This window comes from Ranitomeya variabilis, chromosome 6, assembly GCF_051348905.1.
Source record: "Ranitomeya variabilis isolate aRanVar5 chromosome 6, aRanVar5.hap1, whole genome shotgun sequence".
Taxonomy (NCBI): Eukaryota; Metazoa; Chordata; class Amphibia; order Anura; family Dendrobatidae; genus Ranitomeya; species Ranitomeya variabilis.
In genome coordinates this window covers 301980260-302001856 of record NC_135237.1, presented here as the reverse complement: position 1 = coordinate 302001856, position 21597 = coordinate 301980260, and positions in this window count along the sequence as shown.

Sequence of the window (21597 nt, the reverse complement as noted above, 5' to 3'; positions counted from 1 at the left end):
CAGATACTCCTGGAATTTTAACCCATTAGGTGGTGCTATACAAACTTCCTCAGTGCCATAGAAATGGAGCATGTAAAAGGCACCCTCCCCAGTAGGGAGGTTCCAGAGCAACTCCTTGAGTTTCCCTATGTCTTATATGTGCAACTTTATGTTGACATGTCCCTCGTCCTATCTAGCTAATAAGGTCATTATCCCGATCCTGTTCCTGTATTGCCGGATAGTGTGTACAATCCCCTGAAGCTGCTCAGACGATACCTGTCCTCTCTAGCCAAATAGGCAGACCTTGAAACTGAAGATGCAGCAACATTACCCGAACCCTGAAGCAGCACCTGTCTATACGGGCTATGAATTCAGCCTTGTCTGTGACTCCAAATCCAGTCTATGCCAGCATACATTCCCCTTTGTGTCAGTAGCTGCAGTATCAGATATTGCCCAAAAGTGGTGCCTGATGGCTACCTGCAGCTCAAACCTGACTCCACTATCTGAAGCTCCAGTGAAAACTAAGCAGTCACTTAGCTATGCTCCTCCTAGACAAGCCCGGCCCAATAGCACAGTGGGTCTATGAACCATGTGCGCCACCTGCAAGCGTGACTGTTTTCTCAGGCCATAGACCTCACTGATCCCAAGACCTCTCAGGCACCAGATCTGTATTGAAAGTTGATCCATCAGTGAGATCAGCAAAGAAAAAAAAATTGTCATATCTTCAGACTTTGAATACCTGGTTTGATGCCCCGAAGATGGCTGCTTCTTTGAATCCAGCCCAAGTTGCAGCATCTGTTGTCGAGTCTACTCTGCCAGCAACATATGCTAATGGATTTAATCTTCATTAATCAGCTCCACCACGATTCAATGGAGACCCTAAGAGTGCGTGGATTCCTGAATCAGTGTACCTTTCAATTTAAACTATTAGCCCATCAATTTCCCTCTGATTGGGCTAAAGTGTGATTCCTGATGTCTCACCATGCAGGAGAGACACTAGCCTTTCTTAACCCATTGTGGGAGAGAAGGGGCCCTGGTACCTCAGATTTGCAGGCCTTCTTGGTGACCTTCCAAAAGGTCTTCGAAGAGCCTGGTCATATATCCTTTACTGCATCCTCCCTTTTCAGATTGCATCAGAGAGATTTTTCTGTAAGTCATTATGCCATGAGGTACCATACCCTGTATTCAGAAATAGATTGGAACATCGAAGCATTGTAGCCACCTTCTAGGAGGGATTATCTGGATGGATCAAGGACAAATTGGCTGATTGTGACATCCCCGCCACCCTAAACAAATTCCGTTTTCTGTGACGAGTAAAAGGAAACCATTGCATTTGGCTCCGTCCTTCCAGATACATCTTGCTCCCCAGCTTCCTGAGACAGCCATCGACACTGAACCCATGCAGGTTGATCATGTTAAGCAGGCAGAGTAGCAGCCAAAATTTTGCCATGCCAAGGGAGTGTACTACTGCTGCCATAGCATGGAACACTTGATTGGTTGCTGTCCTGACAGACAGGAAAAACTCCAAAACCTAGGGCCCATAAGTGAAGCCTCCCTACGTGAGAGAAAATCATCTTTACCACTGACTATGATCGTATCTGTAACATTTGGAGGTACACAATTCATTGAAACAACTTATCTTGATGCTGGTTCAGTGGGGAATTTCTTGCAGCAAGCTATGGTGGATGGGTATTAGATTCCAATCTGATGCCTCCAGAATTGGCTGAGGGTTTTATCCGTTTAAGGAAAGGCCCTAGCCAAAGTCATTCAAGTCATTACTGAGAAAATAGATCTCCAGATAGGAGCATTGCATACAGAGAAGATCACATTCTATGAGCTGTCTAGTCTAATTCATCCCCTTCTCTTAGGTCTTCCATGGCTGATAACTCATGAGCCCATTCTTGACTGGTGATCCGTTGAAGTGCATCATTGGGGCAGTCATGTCACAAAAGGTTTCTGGTCCCTGTAAGTCCAGTTCGGCCACCTGTGTTGCCATCTTCTCCACTTGGGCTCTAGTTTCCTACTCATTGTGTGCTGATCAAAGAAGGTAAGAGGATAATATATCACCACACAATTCAAGCAATTTTTCCAGTGACCTACTCTCTGGAACCTCTCAGTCTCCTGGACATATCTTTATGGACACCAGTTGGCAGATGGGCTCTGAGAGGGTATTGTAAGTTCTAAAGTGGCAAACAGATGAGAACATCATGATGCAGGCTCCTTCAAAGAATCTACTATCCACTGATCATTCCATACCCACCTAGGCCTTTTCTGACAATGTCTTGATGGTGAGAAGCATCCTAACAAAGAAATTGGGAAATGTAACTGTTCTATTAATGAACTGGAGTGAATGTGGTCCTGAGGAATAATCCATGGAGTCTAAGGCAAGTATTGATGCCTCGCTTCTTCTCTACAGATGGGCTGAAGAAGAGTGGGCATAAGGGGAATACTGTACCACTATGCCAATGTTCCTGTGTGGTCCCTCTCCATCCTACTGGCAGGGATGCTGACATACTCACCACCCTGACCACCGCATCATCTGTGTTCCCTGATTCCTCCTCCCTGACTCCTGTGCATGCCGCACAGACTACAGGCGGTGCGCTTAGTGTGTGCTCGTGCTTTCCTGTTCTTAAAGGTGCAGCACACACTCTTAGAAAAATGCCCCAAGCCAATAGCTGGGAGGCATTTTGTATTAAATGCACCCTCCCCAGTAAGGAGGTGCCATATCAACCCCTGTATTTTCCCTACATTGTGTGTTTGCAACTATATGTTGCCAGGTCCCTCATTCAATCTAGTTAAGGTAATTCATTATCTGGATCCTCTTCCTCTATTGCCATGTAGTGCGTGCATTCTCCTGAAGCCACTCATGTGGTAACTGAAGCCTGAAGCTGCTTTGGTGGTAACAATCCTGAAACCAGTCAGGGGGTACCTGTATCCTGCAGCCACAAGGGTGGACCCTGTAACTAAATCTGCACCAGCTCTACCTGAACCCTGAAGCTGCACCTATTTGAACAGACTCTGAATCCAGCCTTGTCTGTCACTCCAAATCCAGTCTGTGCCAGCGTACTTGCCCATTTGGGTAAGCAGCTGCAGTACCAAGAACTGCCTAGCAGTTGTACCTGGCGGCTACCTGCAGTTCTGACTTGTCCCCATCATCAGGAGCTCCAGTAAAAAAAAGATAGCTGCTTAGATATGCCCCTCCTAGTAAAGCCCTGGCCCCGTGGGACAGTGGGTCCACGAATCACATGGGCCACCTGCAAGGGTGTCAACACGATGGAGAAGAAAAGAAAGAGAAAGACTCCAGAGATTTCGCCTATCAGGTATCTGGATGTAAATATTAATTTGTGAGACTGACTATGTCTCATAAGTACTGTGGTTCCTATATGATCCGCGGTGTAATGATGGCTGGTAACAAATCTCAGTATCTCCTTACCATGGTTAAGGATTTACTGGGATTTATATGTTTAAGTGATATATTTTTATGTGGGGTGACCTGACATTACAAATAATCACTGTACTAAGCTTGGCACTCTAGTCATGTTACTGATGATCATACTGGTAATGTACAGGGTGGGCCATTTATATGGATACACCTAAATAAAATGGGTGATGGTTGGTGATATCAACTTCCTGTTTGTGGCATATTAGTATATGGGAGGGGGGAAACGTTTCAATATGGGTGGTGACCATGGCGGCCATTTTCAAGTTGGCCATTTTGGACCCAACTTTATTTTTTCCAATGTGAAGAGCATCATGTGACACATGACACTTATTGAGAATTTCACAAGAAAATCAATGGCATGCTTGGTTTTAACCTAACTTTATTCTTTCATAAGTTATTTACAAGTTTATGATCACCTATAAAATGTGTTGAAAGTGCTGCCCTTTGTGTTGGATTGTCAATCCAACCCTCTTCTTCCACTCTTGACACACTGATAGCAACATCGCAGAAGAAATGCAAGCACAGGCTTCCAGTATCCATTATTTCAGATGCTGCACATCTCGTATCTTCACAGCATAGACAATTGCCTTCAGATGACCCCAAAGATAAAAGTCTAAGGGGGTCAGATCGAGTCACCTTGGTGGCAATTCAACTGGCCCACGACAACCAATACACATTACAAGAAACTGTTCATGTAGGAATGCTCGGACCTGACACCCATGCTGTGGTGATGCACCATCTTGCTGGAAAAACTCAGGGAACGTACCATCTTCAGTGTTTAAAGACGGCAACACATTATCATGTAGTAATTGCAGATATCCAGTGGCATTGAGGTTTCCATGGCTGAAAAATGGCTCCACTATCTTTGTACCCCATATGCCACACCATACCATCAGTCTTAGAAGGATCTATCCACTGTGGGTTAGTGTCAGACCTATAGCGGTGGTTTTGTTTGTTAACTTCACTATTCACAAAAAAGTTTGCCTCATCAATGAACATAATGTTCTGTGTAAACTGAGGGTCCTGTTCCAATTTTTGCTTTGCCCATTCTGCAAATTCAGAGCGCCGATCTGGGTCATCCTCGTTGAGATGCTGCAGAAGCTGAATTTTGTAAGGATGCCATTTGTGAGCAGCTAATATCCGGCGAAGTGATATTCGACTGATGCCACTCTCCAGTGACATCTGGCGAGTCCTACGCTGTGGGATCTTGCTGAATGAAGCTAGGACAGCCACTGATGTTTCTTCATTAGTGACAGTTTTCTTGCATCCACATTTAGACAAATCCAACACTGAACCGGTTTCATGAAATTTGGCAAGCAGTTTGCTAACTGCAGCATGGAAGATGGGTGGTCTCGTAGGGTGTCTTGCATTTAAATCTGCTGCAATGACCCAGTGTCTACTCACAAGACATCAACACAATTTCTATCTGCTCCTCTCATTTTAACCTCTGTGACGTATCAATGGCTGTAAACAAAGAGAAACTTGTAAATAACTCATAAAAGAATAAAGTTACGTTAAAACAAGCACACCATTGTTTTTCTTGTGAACTTCTCAATAAGTTTGATGTGTCACATGAACCTCTTCCCATTGGAAAAAATAAAGTTGGATCCAAAATAGCCGACTTCGAAATGGCCGCCATTGTCACCACCCATCTTGAAAAGTCCCCCCATATACTAATATGCCACAAGCATGAATTTGATATTAACCACCATTCCCATTTTATTTAGGTGTATCCATATAAATGGCCCACCCTGTGTATAGATATGTATATATATATATATATATATATATATATATATATATATATATATATATATATATGGAAAGGTTACAAAAACTAACATAGCCATCAAGTTTTATTTAAAAAAAAACCATATTTTTTGTTTTTCTATTATTAGATAAAATCAGTAATGTCCAGCCAATCTACTTTTTTAAATACTGTAACAGTGAACTCTGACAAAAAGAAGCAATTAACTATTTGCAGATCATAATCGCAGTGAGAGTTTAACTCCCTTCCTCCATCCACAATACATTTAACACCAATATCAAATGTGCATCAATGCTTTGCCAATGGGTTATTATTACAGTCTTCAACCTCATCTTTGTGCACCAATAACACCACTAGAAAAGCTCAAAAAAGATAACAGTAAAAATAGTTAGAAGAATATTGGAAAAATAAAGTTGGATCCAAAATGGCAAACGTCAAAAAGGCCGCCATGGTTACCATCCATCTTGAAAAGTTTTCCCCCTCTCATATACTAATGTGCCACAAACAGGAAGTTGATATCACCAACCATTCCCATTTTATTTAGGTGCATCCATATAAATGACCCACCCTGTATTCATGTACTGATGATTAGTGTTGAGCGATACCTTCCAATACTTGAAAGTATCTGTATCGGATAGTATCGGCCGATATCCGAAAAATATCGAATATCGCCGGTACCGATACCCGATACCAATACAAGTCAATGGGACACAAGTATCAGAAGGTATCCTGGATGGTTCCCAGGGTCTGAAGGAGATGAAACTCTCCTTCAGGCCCTGGGATCCATATTCATGTGTAAAATAAAGAATAAAATAAAAAATAGGGATATACTCACCCTCTGACGCGTCCTGGTAGTAACCGCTGTAACCGGCAGCCTCCGTTCCTAAGAATGATCGCCTGAAGGACCTTCGATGACGTCGCGGCTTGTGATTGGTCACATGAGCGCTCATGTGACCGCTCACGCAACCAATCACAAGCCGCGACATCACCGAAGGTCTTTCACCCCTGCATTCTTAGGAACAGAGGCACCGCTAAGAGCAGGGGCCGCCGGACGGGTGAGTATATCAATATTTTTTATTTTTATTATTTATTTTATACATGCATATGGATCCCAGGGCCTGAAGGAGAGTCTCCTCTCCTCCAGACCCTGGGAACCATACGCACCGCACACTTCCGATTCCGATTTCCAATATCACAAAAGTATCGGAACTCGGTATCGGAATTCCGATACCGCAAGTATCGGCCGATACCCGATACTTGCGGTATCGGAATGTTCAACACTACTGATGATACTTCTGGAATCTACTTCTTTACTGATGTGATTCTGGTGCTAAATATTTATGTGCTGATGGTGGTTTTGCTGATGTATTTTTGTACTGTTGATAGTTCTGCTGATATATGTATCTACTATTTGTAGTTCTGGTGTTATATTAACATACTTTTATTGGATCTGACGCTGTTCTCTTATAGCACAAGGTTATGTGTGTTTATTAGTGTGTCATATATAGCATGATGCAGGATAACTGATTTAGAAATAAGGCTGATGAAATTCAGGGCTATGCAGATACCCATGACCAGAATTGCTTCTACAATGTGCTCAAAGCTGTATATGGACCCCAGTCATCAAGCGCTTCATCTCTGCTTAAAGCAGATGGAACTAAGCTGCTGACAGACAAGAAACAAATTCTGGAACGGTGGGTTGAGCACTTTAATAATATTCTCAATCGTCCTGCCAATATCAATGACGAGGTTATTGCTTGCCTGCCCCAGGTAGAAATCAACAAGGACCTTAATGTTCTTCCAAATAGATATGAAGTCAGGAAAGCAGTAATAAACTTTCTTGTGGAAAAGCACCTGGAAATGATGCTATACCTGCTGAGGTACAAAATATAAAAATGGCGGCCCTGCTCTGATACAAACGGTGACCAAACTGTTCCAGTATATGTGGAAAAAGGAACAGGTTCCACAACAGCTGAAAGATGCCAGCATAATTCACATATATTTCACTGCAGGAAAGATATTGGCTCGTCTCTTGCTCAACCACCTTCTGCATCACCTTGATCAAGGCCTACTACCTGAAAGCCAGTGTGGTTTCCGTGCTAAACGTGGAACAGTAGATATGATCTTTGTAGCACGTCAACTTCAGGAAAAGTGCCAGGAGCAATACAGTGACATTTATGTGACTTTTGTTGATTTGACCAAGGCTTTCAACACAGTCAGCAAAGACAGCCTGTGGAAGATCATGGCAAAATTCGGCTGCCCGAGCAAGTTCTTCTCAATCATCTGGCAGTTCATTGATGGCATGATGGTAAAGGTTCTGAATGATGGAGACAAATCTGATGCTTTCCCAATAACAAACGGCATAAAACAAGGCTGTGTGCTTGCTCCAACCCTGTACAGTATGCTATTCTCTGCAATGTTAAGTGATGCCTTAACAACTGTGAAGATGGAATCCAGGTTAGGTACAGGACTGATGGCAAGTTATTCAACCCAAAACACCTGAAGTTGGTTACGAAGGTGCATGAGACTGTTGTCCGTGAATTATTATTTGCTGATGACTGTGCAATTAACGCTAGCACAGAACAGCAGACGCAGCATGAAATGGACTGTCTTTCGCAAGCTTGTGACAATTTTGGTCTCGAGATGAACACTAGAAAAACTGAAGTCATGTATCAATCTGTTCCAGGGAAACTATACAAGGAGCCACGTTGAAGGTGCAAAACATCAAAGCAGTCAATAACTTAACCTACTTAGGCAGCACACTTTCTCGTGAAGTAACCATAGACGCTGAGGTTAATAACAGAATTGCCAAAGCCAGTGCCACCTTCGGGAGACTGCATAAGAACATCTGGGAATGAAGGGGACTCAGCCTTACCACCAAGCTGAAGGTCTACTGCGCGGTGGTCCTCACCACACGTCTCTATGCTAGCGAGACCAGGACAGTCTACAGCTGGCATGCTAAACAGCTTAATCATTTTCTCATGAGTTGCCTCCGCAGACTCCTCCACATCAGTTGGCAAGACAATGTCCCAGCCATGGCAATTCTGGAACAAAGTAAGCTCTGCAGCATCTACACACTCCTGCTCAAAGTCCAAGCCAGGTGGGCTGGACATGTGGTCAGAATGCCTGACAGCCAACTACCGAAACAACTGCTGTACAGAGAACTGTGACAAGGAAAGCGAGCAGTTGGGGGGCAGAAGAAGTGCTATAAAGACTGCCTTAAGTCGTCTCTCAAAAACTTGGAAGTCAACATCAATGAATGGGAAGAGCTTGCCCTGGATCCAGATTGGCAGGGCAGGATCACCTCAGGAGCATGTGCAGCTGAAGATAGGAAAATCTTGGGCGCAAAAAGAAAGCGCACAGTCCGCAAGGCACATGGAGAATCTGGTGTACTGACCACATCTGCTTCCTTATGTCAAGTGTGTGGGTGAACCTTCAGGGCCCAGATTGGCCTCATCAGCCACCTCCAGACCCATAACTACTAATTGTCTTCTAACCCTGAAGCCATGGTCATCTTCGACTACGAAGGACGAACATCACCATATATAGCATTTCCCTATTGATATATGTATTCAGTTGGATGATTGGTTCCCATTGATTTAAATTAGATTCCCATAGCTACCTTATCTATCCTATGATTAAGGGTATTTGTTACATCAGAAACGTGTCATCTTTTTAAGTTGCCATATGGATCCTTCTGTTTTAATGAGAATTTAAATAAAGCACATTGATTTTATCAGATGGACAAATGACCAATGTGGAAAACTACTACTTTTTGTTTTTAATTTCCATGATTTATCCATTTGTTTTATATTTTAAATTTGATGACAACTGTTTTCAAATTATCAAACACTAAAATATGGATTTCCTTATGCATCAGTGCTCTGTTAAGCTAACACAGGTGTTGGAGGGCCCATGTGATCTAACTACGGTATCAGCTGAACTCAAAGAGTTACCATATCACCTTGAAAAACTATCCAGCCACCTGGTGGGACCAAAATACTATGAAAAAGTACATTGAAAAGAAGATGATACCATGTGGTCTACGGATAAAGAAAACTCTCATTTATATTTTTCAGGATGAGATTTTTCAAAGTGCATTGATATTCTAAACAAATATTCCCTGGACCATATGGAATTGCTTCCAACAAGGAACTTAATCTCAAAAGATTGAAGGAGGACACTGATCAAACCCCAAGCTCCTTGTCAACATTTTCTGATTTAATATGCCATTCTAAACCAGATATGACAACTTTAATTTTCTAGAGGACTCTATCATTAAATTGAAAAAAGTTCAATAGAATATTACAGACTATATAAATGCCAAATTTTATACATGGAGAAAAATAAATCTTAGTACTCCTGTAACAAAATCTATTTTCAAATACCACAGTCAAGGTAACTCATGGAGGTACAGTGCGTTGGAAAAGTATTCACCCCTTTACATTTTGTGTGTTTTGCTACCTTACAAGCTGCAACTTTGAGGGTTTGCATCAGCTCATGTAAAGAACATGCCTACAACTGTAACCATTTGCTTTTTCTTTTTATTGTGAAACAAGCAGCAAATAGGACAAAATAACATAAAATAAAATCATAGCACTCCTATGACAAAATCTATTCACAAACACCGCAGTCCAGGTAGCTCATGGAGGTACAGTGGATTGAAAAAGTATTCACCCCTTTGCATTTTGTGTGTTTTGCTACTTCACAGCCTGCAATTTTGACATTTGAGTCAGCTCATGTAAAGAACATGACTAAAACTGTAAACATTTGGTGTTCTTTTTATTGTGAAGCAAACAACAAATAGGACAAAATAACTGTAAAATTCAGTTCCCATAATTATTCACCCCCTTAAAGTATGTACTTTGTAGGGCCTCCTTTTGCAGCAATTACAGCTGGAAGTCACGTTGGATAAGTCGCTTTGAGCTTTCCACGTCTTACATTTTGCATTTTGCATCTTGGATTTTTGCCCATTCCTCGAGGCAAAACTGCTCCAGTTTTTTCAAGTTAGATGGTTTCCTCTGGTATACAGCAATCTTAAAGTCTTACCACAGATTCTCAGTCTAGTGTTGCTGTAGCAGTATGCTTTGTGTCATTGTCTTGTCAGAAGGTGAACCTCCATCGCAGTCTCAAATCACTGACAGACTGAGATAGGCTTTGCTCAAGAATATACCTATATTTTGCAGCATTTGTGTTCACCTCGATTCGGACTGTATTCCCTGTCCCTGCTAACGAAAAACATTCTCACAGCATAATGCTGCTACCAACCTTGTTTCACTGTAGGTATGGTGTTCTTGGGGTTATGAGCTGTGTTGGTTTAGTGCCATATATAGCATTTAACTTAACCCCTTACTGCCATTGGACAGAATAGTACATCCGATGACAGTACCCCCCACTTTGTTGTGGGCTCTGGCATCATCGGTGTCATCGGTGCGTTAGCATGACAACCAGAGGTCTCCTTGAGATCTCTATGGTTGTTGATGCTGAATTGCCATGAGCGCCACCCTGTGGTCGGCACTCATAGCAAGTCTGTAATTCTGCTACATATATGTGATCTGAGCATCGCCTCTATGTACCAGAGCCGATCATGCTGTGGCAGCTTCTAGCCTCCCATGGAGGCTATTGAAGCATGCCTAAGGTAAAAAAACTTTATTAAAAAATAAAAAATGTAAAAGTTCTAATCACCCCCCTTTTGCCCCATTCTAAATAAAACAATAAAAAAAATCACACCTACACATGCTTGGTATCTCCGCATTCAGAATCATCCGATCTATCAAGAAAAAACAGGATTAACCCCTTCATGACCCAGCCTATTTTGACCTTAATGACCTGGCCATTTTTTGCAAAACTGACCAGTGTCCCTTTATGAGGTAATAACTCAGGAACGCTTCAATGGATCCTAGCGGTTCTGAGACTTTTTTTTGTGACATATTGGGCTTCATGATGGTGGTAAATTTAGGTCTATAATTTTTGCGTTTCTGTGTGGAAAAAAATTGAAATTTGGCTAAAATTTGGAAAATTTCGCAATTTTCACATTTTTTATTTTTATTCTGTTAAACGAGAGAGTTATGTGACACAAAATAGTTAATAAATAACATTACCCACAAGTCTACTTTACATCAGCACAATTTGGAAACAAGTTATTTTTGGTAGGAAGTTATAAGGGTTAAAATTTGACCAGCGATTTCTCATTTTTACAACAAAATTTACAAAACCATTTTTTTAGGGACCACCTCACATTTGAAGCCAGTTTGAGGTGTCTATATGGCTGAAAATACCCAAAAGTGACACCATTCTAAAAACTGCAGCCCTCAAGATGCTCAAAACCACATTCAAGAAGTTTATTAATCCTTCAGGTGCTTCACAGCAGCAGAAGCAACATGGAAGGGAAAAATGAACATTTAACTTTTTAGTCACAAAAATGATCTTTTAGCAACAAATTTTTGATTTCCCCAAGGGTAAAAGGAGAAACTGGACTGAAAGTTATTGTACAATTTGTCCTGAGTACGCCGATATCCCATATGTGGGGGGGACCACTGTTTGGGTGCACGACAGGGCTCGAAAGGGAAGTTGTGCCATTTGACTTTTTCAATGAAAAATTGGCTCCAATCTTTAGCGGACACCATGTCGCGTTTGGAGAGCCCCTGTGTGCCTATACATTAGAGCTCTCCCACAAGTCACCCCATTTTGGAAATTAGACCCCCAAGGAGCTTATCTAGATGCATAGTGAGCACTTTGGACCCCTAGGTGCTTCACAAATTGATCCGTAAAAATGAAAAAGTACCTTTTTTTACAAAACCATTTCTTTTAGCCTCAATTTTTTCATTTTCACATGGGCAACATGATAAAATGGATCCTAAAATGTGTTGGGCAATTTCTCCTGAGTACACTGATACCTCATATTTGGTCACAAACCACTGTTTGTGCACACGGCAAGGCTCGGAAGGGAAGGAGCGCCATTTGACTTTTGAATGAAAAATTAGCTCCAATAGTTAGCGGACACCATGTCGCGTTTGGAGAGCCCCTGTGGGCCTAAACAATGGAGATCCCCCACAAGTGATGTCATTTTAGAAACTAGACCCCCAAGGAACATATCTAGATGCATAGTGAGCACTTTAAACCCCCAGGTGCTTTGCAAATTGATCCGTAAAAATAAAAAAGTAGTTTTTTTCACAAGAATTTTATTTTAGCCTCAATTTGTTCATTTCCACATAGGCAACAGGATAAAATGGATCCTAAAAGTTATGGGGCAATTTCCCCTGAGTACACTGATACCTCACATGTGGGGGTAAACCACTGTTTGGGCACACGTCGGGGGCTCAGAAGGGAAGTAGTGACATTTTGGAATGCAGACTTTGATGGAATGGTCTGCGGGCATCATGTTACGTTTGCAGAGCCCCTGATGTGCCTAAACAGTAGAAACCCCCCACACCTGACCCCATTTTGGAAACTAGACCCCCAAAGGAACTTATCTAGATTTGTGGTGAGCATTTTGAACCCCCAAATGCTTCACAGAAGTTTATAACGCAGAGCTGTGAAAATAAAAAATCATTTTTCTTTCCTCAAAAATTATGCAAGCAATTATTAGCAAGCAATTTTTTTCACAAGGGTAACAGGAGACACTGGACCCCAATAGTTGTTTCGCAGTTTGTCCTGAGTAAGCTGGTACCCCACATGTGGGGGTAAACCACTGTTTGGGCACTCGTCGGGGCTCGGAAGGGAGGGAGCATCATTTAACTTTTTGAACGCAAGATTAACTGGAATGTTGCGTTTGGAGACCCTGATGTGCCTAAACAGTGGAAACCCCTCAACTCTAACTCCATCACTAACCCCAACACACCCCTAACCCTAATCCCAACTCTAGCCATAACTCTAATCACAACCCTTCCTTTTTGGAAGTGCATTGAACAGCAAGGTGGATTGCTGCTGTGGGGAAAAAGAAACAAAAAATCTTTAAACCTTCAGCTTAGCGAGTGTGAAAGAGCTGAGTGTGAACGAGCTGAGTGTGACCTGAGCATAAGTGTGAACGACGGTAAGTGTGACTTGTGATTCAGTGAAGAGGTATTTGGAAAGCCTTTAACAAATACCTGTGGGAATTGGTGTGAGTTGCTGAATTGGGAGTAGCTATATTCACAAGGGGTTAACTTAGGATGGGGGTTCATAATTAAGGGTTTATAAGGGGCAGCTGTTTGGGACTCAAGTCCTTTTTGGAAGTGTATTGAACAGCAAGGTGGATTGCTGCTGTGGGGAAAAAGAAAAAAAATCTTTAAATCAGCTTAGCGAGTGTGAACGAGCTGAGTGTGAACGAGCTGAGTGTGACCTGAGCGTAAGTGTGATCAGCGGTAAGTGTGACTTGTGATTCAGTGACTTTGGATTCAGGGAGTTTCCAAGGGAGGAGTTGCTGTCTGTATTTTATTAATACTTTGTATTTATTTTTATTTAATGCTTCTGTCCTGCAATCCCCATTAGTAAATGTGCTCCACTATTGTTAATGCCATCCAGTGCACATCTTGCCACATGTATGCAGTCCTTGATCAGCCGGTCGAGGGTGCATACTGCTGTGCAAGATGTGAGCACGTTGTGCATTTGGAAACCCAGATTCTGAATCTAAATGTGCAGCTGGCAACACTGAGATCCATAGACAATGTGGAGAGGAGTCTTCTGCTCACTGAACCAGACGCTCAATGGGATAGATGGGGGGATGGTAGGATGGAGCTGCAGGACAGTGAAGCAGCTAGCTGGGTGACAGTTAGAAAGCGGGGTAGAGGGAAGAGTGCCAGGGAGGCTAATCCTGATCTGGCACACCCCAATAAGTTTGCTAAGTTGGCAGATCAGGGGGGTGCCAGTACAGGGGTAGCACTGCTGCAGCAAGGCATGTCCTCTGAAAGCCGGAGGAGTGACTGCTCCAGTTAGGAGGGAAATAGGAGAGCAGGGCAGGCCAGACAGGTGCTGGTAGTGGGGGTCTCAATTATTAGGGGAACAGATAGGGCAATCTGTCACAAAGACAGGGATCGTCGAATGGTGTGCTGCCTACCTGGCGCTCGAGTCCGACACATCACTGATCGGGTGGACAGATTACTGGAAGGGGCTGGTGAGGACCCAGCGGTCATGGTGCACATTGGCACAAATGACAAAGTTAGAGGTAGGTAGAAGGTCCTTAAAAACGATTTCAGGGAATTAGGCTGCAAGCTGAAAGCAAGGACCTCCAACGTGGTATTTTCCGAAATACTGCCTGTACCACGTGCCACGCCAGAGAGGCAATGGGAGATTAGGGAGGTTAATAAGTGGCTCAAGAATTGGTGTAGGAAGGAGGGGTTTGGTTTCCTGCAGAACTGGGCCAATTTCTCAGTTGGCTACAGGCTCTACGCTAGGGATGGGCTGCACCTCAATGGGGAAGGTGCAGCTGTGCTGGGGGAGAAAATGGCTAGAAGGTTGGAGGACTGTTTAAACTAGGGATTGGGGGAGGGTATTCAATTTATAGGAGGGGAAGATATTGAAGATAGAAACCTTGGCACAAATAAGGAAGTTGGGGGTGGCGGTGGCATGTGGGGTGGGGTTAGAACAGCTAATAATTTAAGACAGAATAGAGGCACAGAGAGGAACATCAAGTGCATGTATACTAATGCAAGAAGCCTCGCCAACAAAATGGATGAATTAGAATTAATGTTGTTGGAGCATAATTATGACATAGTGGGGATATCTGAAACATGGCTGGATGAGAGCCATGACTGGGCTGTTAACTTGCAGGGCTATAGCCTTTTCAGAAATGACTGTACAGATAAGCGAGGGGGAGGGGTGTGTCTGTATGTAAAATCATCCTTAAAACCTATCCGGCGTGATAATATAGGTGAATTAAATGAAAATGTAGAGTCCCTGTGAGTGGAGATAAGAGGAGGGGGGAAAAATAATAAATTACTGATAGGGGTTTGTTATAAATCTCCAAAAATAATGGAAGCAATGGAGAACATCCTCGTAAAGCAAATAGATGAAGCTGCGACTCAAGGAGAAGTCATTATTATGGGGGACTTCAACTACCCTGAAATAGATTGGGGAACAGAAACCTGCAGTTCCAGCAAAGGTAATCGGTTTTTGACAACTATGAGAGACAATTACCTTTCACAACTGGTTCAGGACCCAACAAGAAGGGGGGCACTGCTAGACGTAATATTAACCAACAGGCCAGACCGCATATCAAATATAAGGGTTGGGGGTCACTTGGGGAATAGTGATCACAAAATAATAAGTTTTCATGTATCCTTAAATAAGATGTGTAGTAGAGGGGTTACATGGACACTAAACTTCAGGAGGGCAAATTTCCAAATGATGAGAGAGGATCTTGGTGCAATTAACTGGGATGACATCCTGAGACATAAAAATACACAAAGAAAATGGGAGACGTTTATTAGCACCCTGGATAGGACCTGTGCACAGTATATACCGTATGGGAATAAACATACTAGAAATAGGAGGAAACCAATATGGCTAAATAGAGCTGTAAGGGGTGCAATAGGTGACAAAAAGAAAACATTTAGAGAATTAAAGGAAGTAGGTAGTGATGAGGCATTAAATAAATACAAAAAAATTAAATTCTGTAAAAAGCAAATCAAGGCAGCAAAAAATGAGACAGAGAGACTCATTGCCAGAGAGAATAAAAATAATCCCAAAATATTATTTAACTACATAAATAGTAAGAAACTAAAAAATGAGAGTGTTGGCCCCCTTAAAAATAGTCTGGGTGAAATGGTGGATGAGGATGAGGAAAAAGCCTATATGCTAAATGACTTTTTTTCATCAGTATTTACAAAAGAAAATCCCATGGCAGACAATATGATCAGTGTTAACAAAAATTCACCATTAAGTGTCACCTGCTTAACCCAGCAGGAAGTACGGCGGCTTCTAAAAATCACTAAAATTGACAAATCTCCGGGCCCGGATGGGATACACCCCCTAGTATTGCAGGAATTAAGTACAGTCATTGATAGACCATTATTTTTAATCTTTAAAGAGTCCATAATAACAGGGTCTGTACCACAGGACTGGCGCATAGCAAATGTGGTGCCAATATTCAAAAAGGGGACAAAAACTGAACTCAGTAATTATAGGCCAGTAAGCTTAACCTCTACTGTGGGTAAAATCCTGGAGGGTTTTCTAAGAGATGCTATACTGGAGTATCTGAAGAGGAATAACCTCATGACCCAGTATCAGCATGGGTTTACTAGGGACCGTTCATGTCAGACTAATTTGATCAGCTTCTATGAAGAGGTAAGTTCCGGACTGGACCAAGGGAACCCAGCAGATGTAGTGTATATGGACTTTTCAAAAGCTTTTGATACGGTGCCACACAAAAGGTTGATACATAAAATGAGAATAATGGGGATAGGGGAAAATATGTGTATGCGGTTAGCAGTGGGGTACCACAGGGGTCAGTATTGGGCCCTCTTCTTTTTAACATATTTATTAATGACCTTGTAGGGGGCATTCAGAGTAGAATTTCAATATTTGCAGATGACACTAAACTCTGCAGGGTAATCAATACAGGGGAAGACAATTTTATATTACAGGATGATGTATGTAAACTAGAAGCTTGGGCTGATAAATGGCAAATGAGCTTTAATGGGGTTAAATGTAAGGTCATACACTTGGGTAGAAATAATAAGATGTATAACTATGTGCTCAATTCTAAAACTCTGGGCAAAACCATCAATGAAAAAGACCTGGGCGTATGGGTGGATGACAAACTCATATTCAGTGGCCAGTGTCAGGCAGCTACTACAAAGGCAAATACAATAATGGGATGTATTAAAAGAGGCATAGATGCTCATGAGGAGAACATAATTTTACCTCTATACAAGTCACTAGTTTGACCACACTTAGAATACTGTGCACAGTTCTGGTCTCCGGTGTATAAGAAAGACATAGCTGAACTAGAGTGGGTGCAGAGAAGAGCAACCAAGGTTATTAGAGGACTGGGGGGTCTGCAATACCAAGATAGATTATTACACTTGGGGCTATTTAGTTTGGAAAAACGAAGACTAAGGGATGATCTTATTTTAATGTATAAATATACGAGGGGACAGTACAAAGACCTTTTGGATGATCTTTTTAATCATAGACCTGAGACAGGGACAAGGGGGCATCCTCTACGTCTGGGGGAAAGAAGGTTTAAGCATAATAACAGACGCAGATTATTTACTGTAAGAGCAGTGAGACTATGGAACTCTCTGCCGTGTGATGTTGTAATGAGTGATTCATTACTTAAATTTAAGAGGGGACTGGATACCTTTCTGGAAAAGTATAATGTTACAGGGCATATACACTAGATTCCTTGATAGGGCATTGATCCAGGGAACTAGTCTGATTGCCGTATGTGGAGTCAGGAAGGAATTTTTTTCCCCAATGTGGAGCTTACTCTTTGCCACATGGGTTTCTTTTGCCTTCCTCTTGATCAACATGTTAGGGCATGTTAGGTTAGGCTATGGGTTGAACTAGATGGACTTAAAGTCTTCCTTCAACCTTAATAACTATGTAACTATGTAACCCTAACCCCAACACATCCCTAAACCACAACCCTAACCCTAACACACCCCTAACCCTAATCCCAACCCTAACCCTAATCATAACCCTAATCCCAACCCTAACCCTAACCATAACCCTAACCACAAGCCTAATCTTAACCTTATTTTCAACCCTAGCTCTAATTCCAACCCTAACCCTGATGCCCATATTGTGGATTCGGGTTAGATTTTTCCGCACCATTTCTAAAAAATCCACAGGTAAAAGGCACTGCGGCCCACCTGCATGTGCGTTAGTAATAGGCTGTAAACCAGATGCTCTGCATTGCCTGTGTCAACAATGCCACATACAGACTATTATCGCTTATCTAAAAGTTCAAAGTGAAGGACAGCATCCAATCCAGGTGAAGATCATAAATATTTTATTGTGCCATAAATGCAATGTTTCAACCCCTAAGGGTCTTTGTCAAGCATACATAACAGTGACAATGACGGCCTTAAATAGGAAGTAGACACCTATCCCCAGTTAGGTCCGCCCATAAAAATTTACATACAACATATCCGGTGATTATAATAACAAAAAATGTGCAAATAATATCATATACATAGTTAAAAACACATCATGATGTCCGTAGAAAACACATTCATTGATAATTCCATCTATGATCGATTTAGTGAGCACATGTGTCATGTTCAACATAAATAAACAATGTTAGCTGTCAGTTCTGGACCTATCAGCATAGTCACACATAAAGTAAGACTGCCAATGGCTACACTCGTTTCTCACCCCCAGAAAGCCCGCCACTACAAAAAGGCCAATCCTATGTCTTGTTACTCTAGCGTTAAAGCCAATCCTGGCTCAATACCTACATTTTAGCCAGCAACCCGCAGGACCTGATGACGGAGTCCACACCCATTCACATGACTGACCGGAAGCAGGAAGCAGAACCCATAGTTACTGCGCATGCCCGCCGACTCCATGGCAACGCTGTGCATAAACAAAGGACAGCGCCGCAGTGTCGGTAGCGAGGCCCACCCACCAAAAGGAGGGATGGCTGTTCTAAATCCCGGAGTCAATCCAAACTCCATCTAGAGGCCCAAAAACTTAATCGCTGGAACTATAGCCCGTGATCAAAAGCCTCTGATCGCCGTAACGAATGGGATTTAGAAGAATTATTGCACATGTACGCCGGGGGGAAAGGGAAAAGAAAAAACAAGGAAGGAGAAAAAAGAACCTAAACCCTAAATCAATATTGACCAATATTATCAAAAGGAATCCTCAAAAGGGGCAAAATGATTACCAAGCACCTTTTTAAAAACATATCCCACAAAATCCGAGACGCACGAACGAAAAACCATCTGTCAAGACAAGCCAATCAGGATATAAACAATAGAAGATTATAGTCAATATTTAACCCACCAGGCTGGCGAGAACCCAACTTAGAAATCCATTTAAGCTCCTTCTTTTTAAGCAACTTAACCCTATCCCCACCTTAGTCCTGATGGTGCTCTTATGTTTGCCGATACGAGATTTAATCTCCATGGTGGTCTCACCTACATAAGTAAGTCCACAAGGACAAACAATCAGATACACAACGAAACTGGAGGTACATGTATATCTCTCTCTAATATAGAATCTCTGTCCCGTGTGTGGGTGACTAAAATAATCTCCCTTAATTATATTCCCGCAACATGCACATCCCAAGCAGGGAAAGTTACCAAATCTCGGGGGACCCAAAAACCTCTGTATGCTGCCTGCTGACGACCCAACATCAGATTTTACAAGTTTATCTTTTAAATTACGTCCTCTCTTGTAGGATAAAATCGGTGGTGAAGCAAATTCTTCAATATCAGGTAAGCCTTGATGTAAAATATGCCAATGCTTAAAAATCATATTTTTCACATATCCACTGGCCGTGTTAAATGTAGAAACAAAGGGGATTCGCTTTCGCTCTACCCTCACTTTCTTTTCCCTTACCAACGCTCTTGGGGTCTCCTTAGCCCTATTCAAAAAAATTTTTACACCACTCTCCGGGTACCCTCTCCTCAAAAATTTATTACACATTTCATCGAGTCTAATGTCCAGACGGGAGTCATCCGAGACTATTCTCCTTACTCTGAGCATCTGGCTCCATGGTAGTGACTCTACCATATTCCTCGGGTGGTGACTGTTAAATTGCAACAAACTGTTCCTATCGGTCTTCTTCACGTATAAATCCATTTTTAGAGAGGACCCATCCTTGTACACCATTGTGTCTAAAAATTGAACCTGCTCTTGAGAGTATGTTATAGTGAAGCTGAGTTCTGGGAATATATTATTAAGCTCATTATGAAAATCCAAAAGTTCCTTCAGTGGTTCCTCCCAAACTACAAATACATCGTCGATGTAGCGCCACCAGGCCCGAACCTGGGGCCAAAACCGGGAGGCATACACGTACTGGTCCTCGAGCACCGCCATGTAGATGTTAGCATAGGTAGGGGCCACGTTGGACCCCATGGCGGTGCCCCTCAGCTGCAGGTAGTAATCATCCCCAAAAAGGAAATAATTCCTTCTGAGGATGAACTCCAGCAGCTGGAGGACCAGACGTGCACGGTCCGGCCCCACGTCCGAGCCCGATAGCGCCACATCAACAGCTGCCAAGCCCCTATTATGCTCAATGGAGGTGTATAACGAAACCACGTCAAAGGACACTAAATACGTGTCAGCTGTAATATTAAGATTTTCAATTTTATTCAAAAAATCATCCGTGTCCCGGATGTAAGACTTCGCCTTTGAGGCAAACCCAGACAGCACTTTATCAAGAAAAATTGACACTTTATTGAAAATAGAGCCCCGACCCGACACAATCGGGCGACCTGGGGGGTCAAAATAATCCTTATGAATTTTCGGCAAAACGTATATTAATGGCCGAACCGGACAACTGGTAACCAAATATTCTGACAGCTTAGAGTCAATCAGGCCAACCAACAGGGCCTCATTGACTATAAGCTGCAACTCTTGTTGAAAACGTAAAGTAGGGTCATTTGTAAGTTTACAATAAACATTAGTATCAGCTAATTGGCGTAATATCTCCCCTTTGTATTTGATAGTGTCCATCACAACCACCGCTCCACCTTTATCGGTGGCCTTGATTGTGATGGATGTATTCATGGAGAGATTTTTCAAAGCTTGTTTCTCGTCAACAGTAAGGTTACATTGAACACGATTTCTATGTGTCCTTCTTAATACTTCAAAATCTTTTTCCACCAGCTGTATAAAAGCTTCAACTACATGGGTCTTAGTGGGTGGTACAAAGTCACTCTTATTATAAAGACCAAGGCCCTGTGAGGAGAAAACATCAGTATTACCAACATCAGTATTACCAACATCAACCGGACCACTCATATCCTGTTTCTTGTCTGCAAAAAACGATGTTAAGCGACATCTCCTAAAGAAGGCAAATAGATCAGTTTCAAGTTCAAACCAGTCAGGTAGATTGGTAGGGCAGAATGAGAGACCTTTCTCCAGAACATTCAATTCAATGGGAGACAAAATCACAGAGGAGATATTGACTACTAAAGCCTTATCCCTTAGTTGTTGAGTCTCCGTCTCTCCTCTCCAGTCCTCTGCTTCATTGTGGTGTTTTGTGTCATTCTCTGTCCTTGCGTTGATTTTACTCCTTTTATGTTTCCTCCCGCCCCTCCGATATCTCCTCCTGGAGCGGTGTCCGTCACTATCTCCTTCTCCAAAAAATGTGTAGATGCTGAAGCTCCCATGTTTGAGTCGTCCGTGGAATCAGAGTCGCCGGTAGTGAAACCAAAATGCTGTTTACCCTCCTGGGCTCTCCTACGACGACGAGGTTGAAAAGTTTTTTTATTTCTATATGAGGACGACTGTTTCCCCATATGCCAGGGAA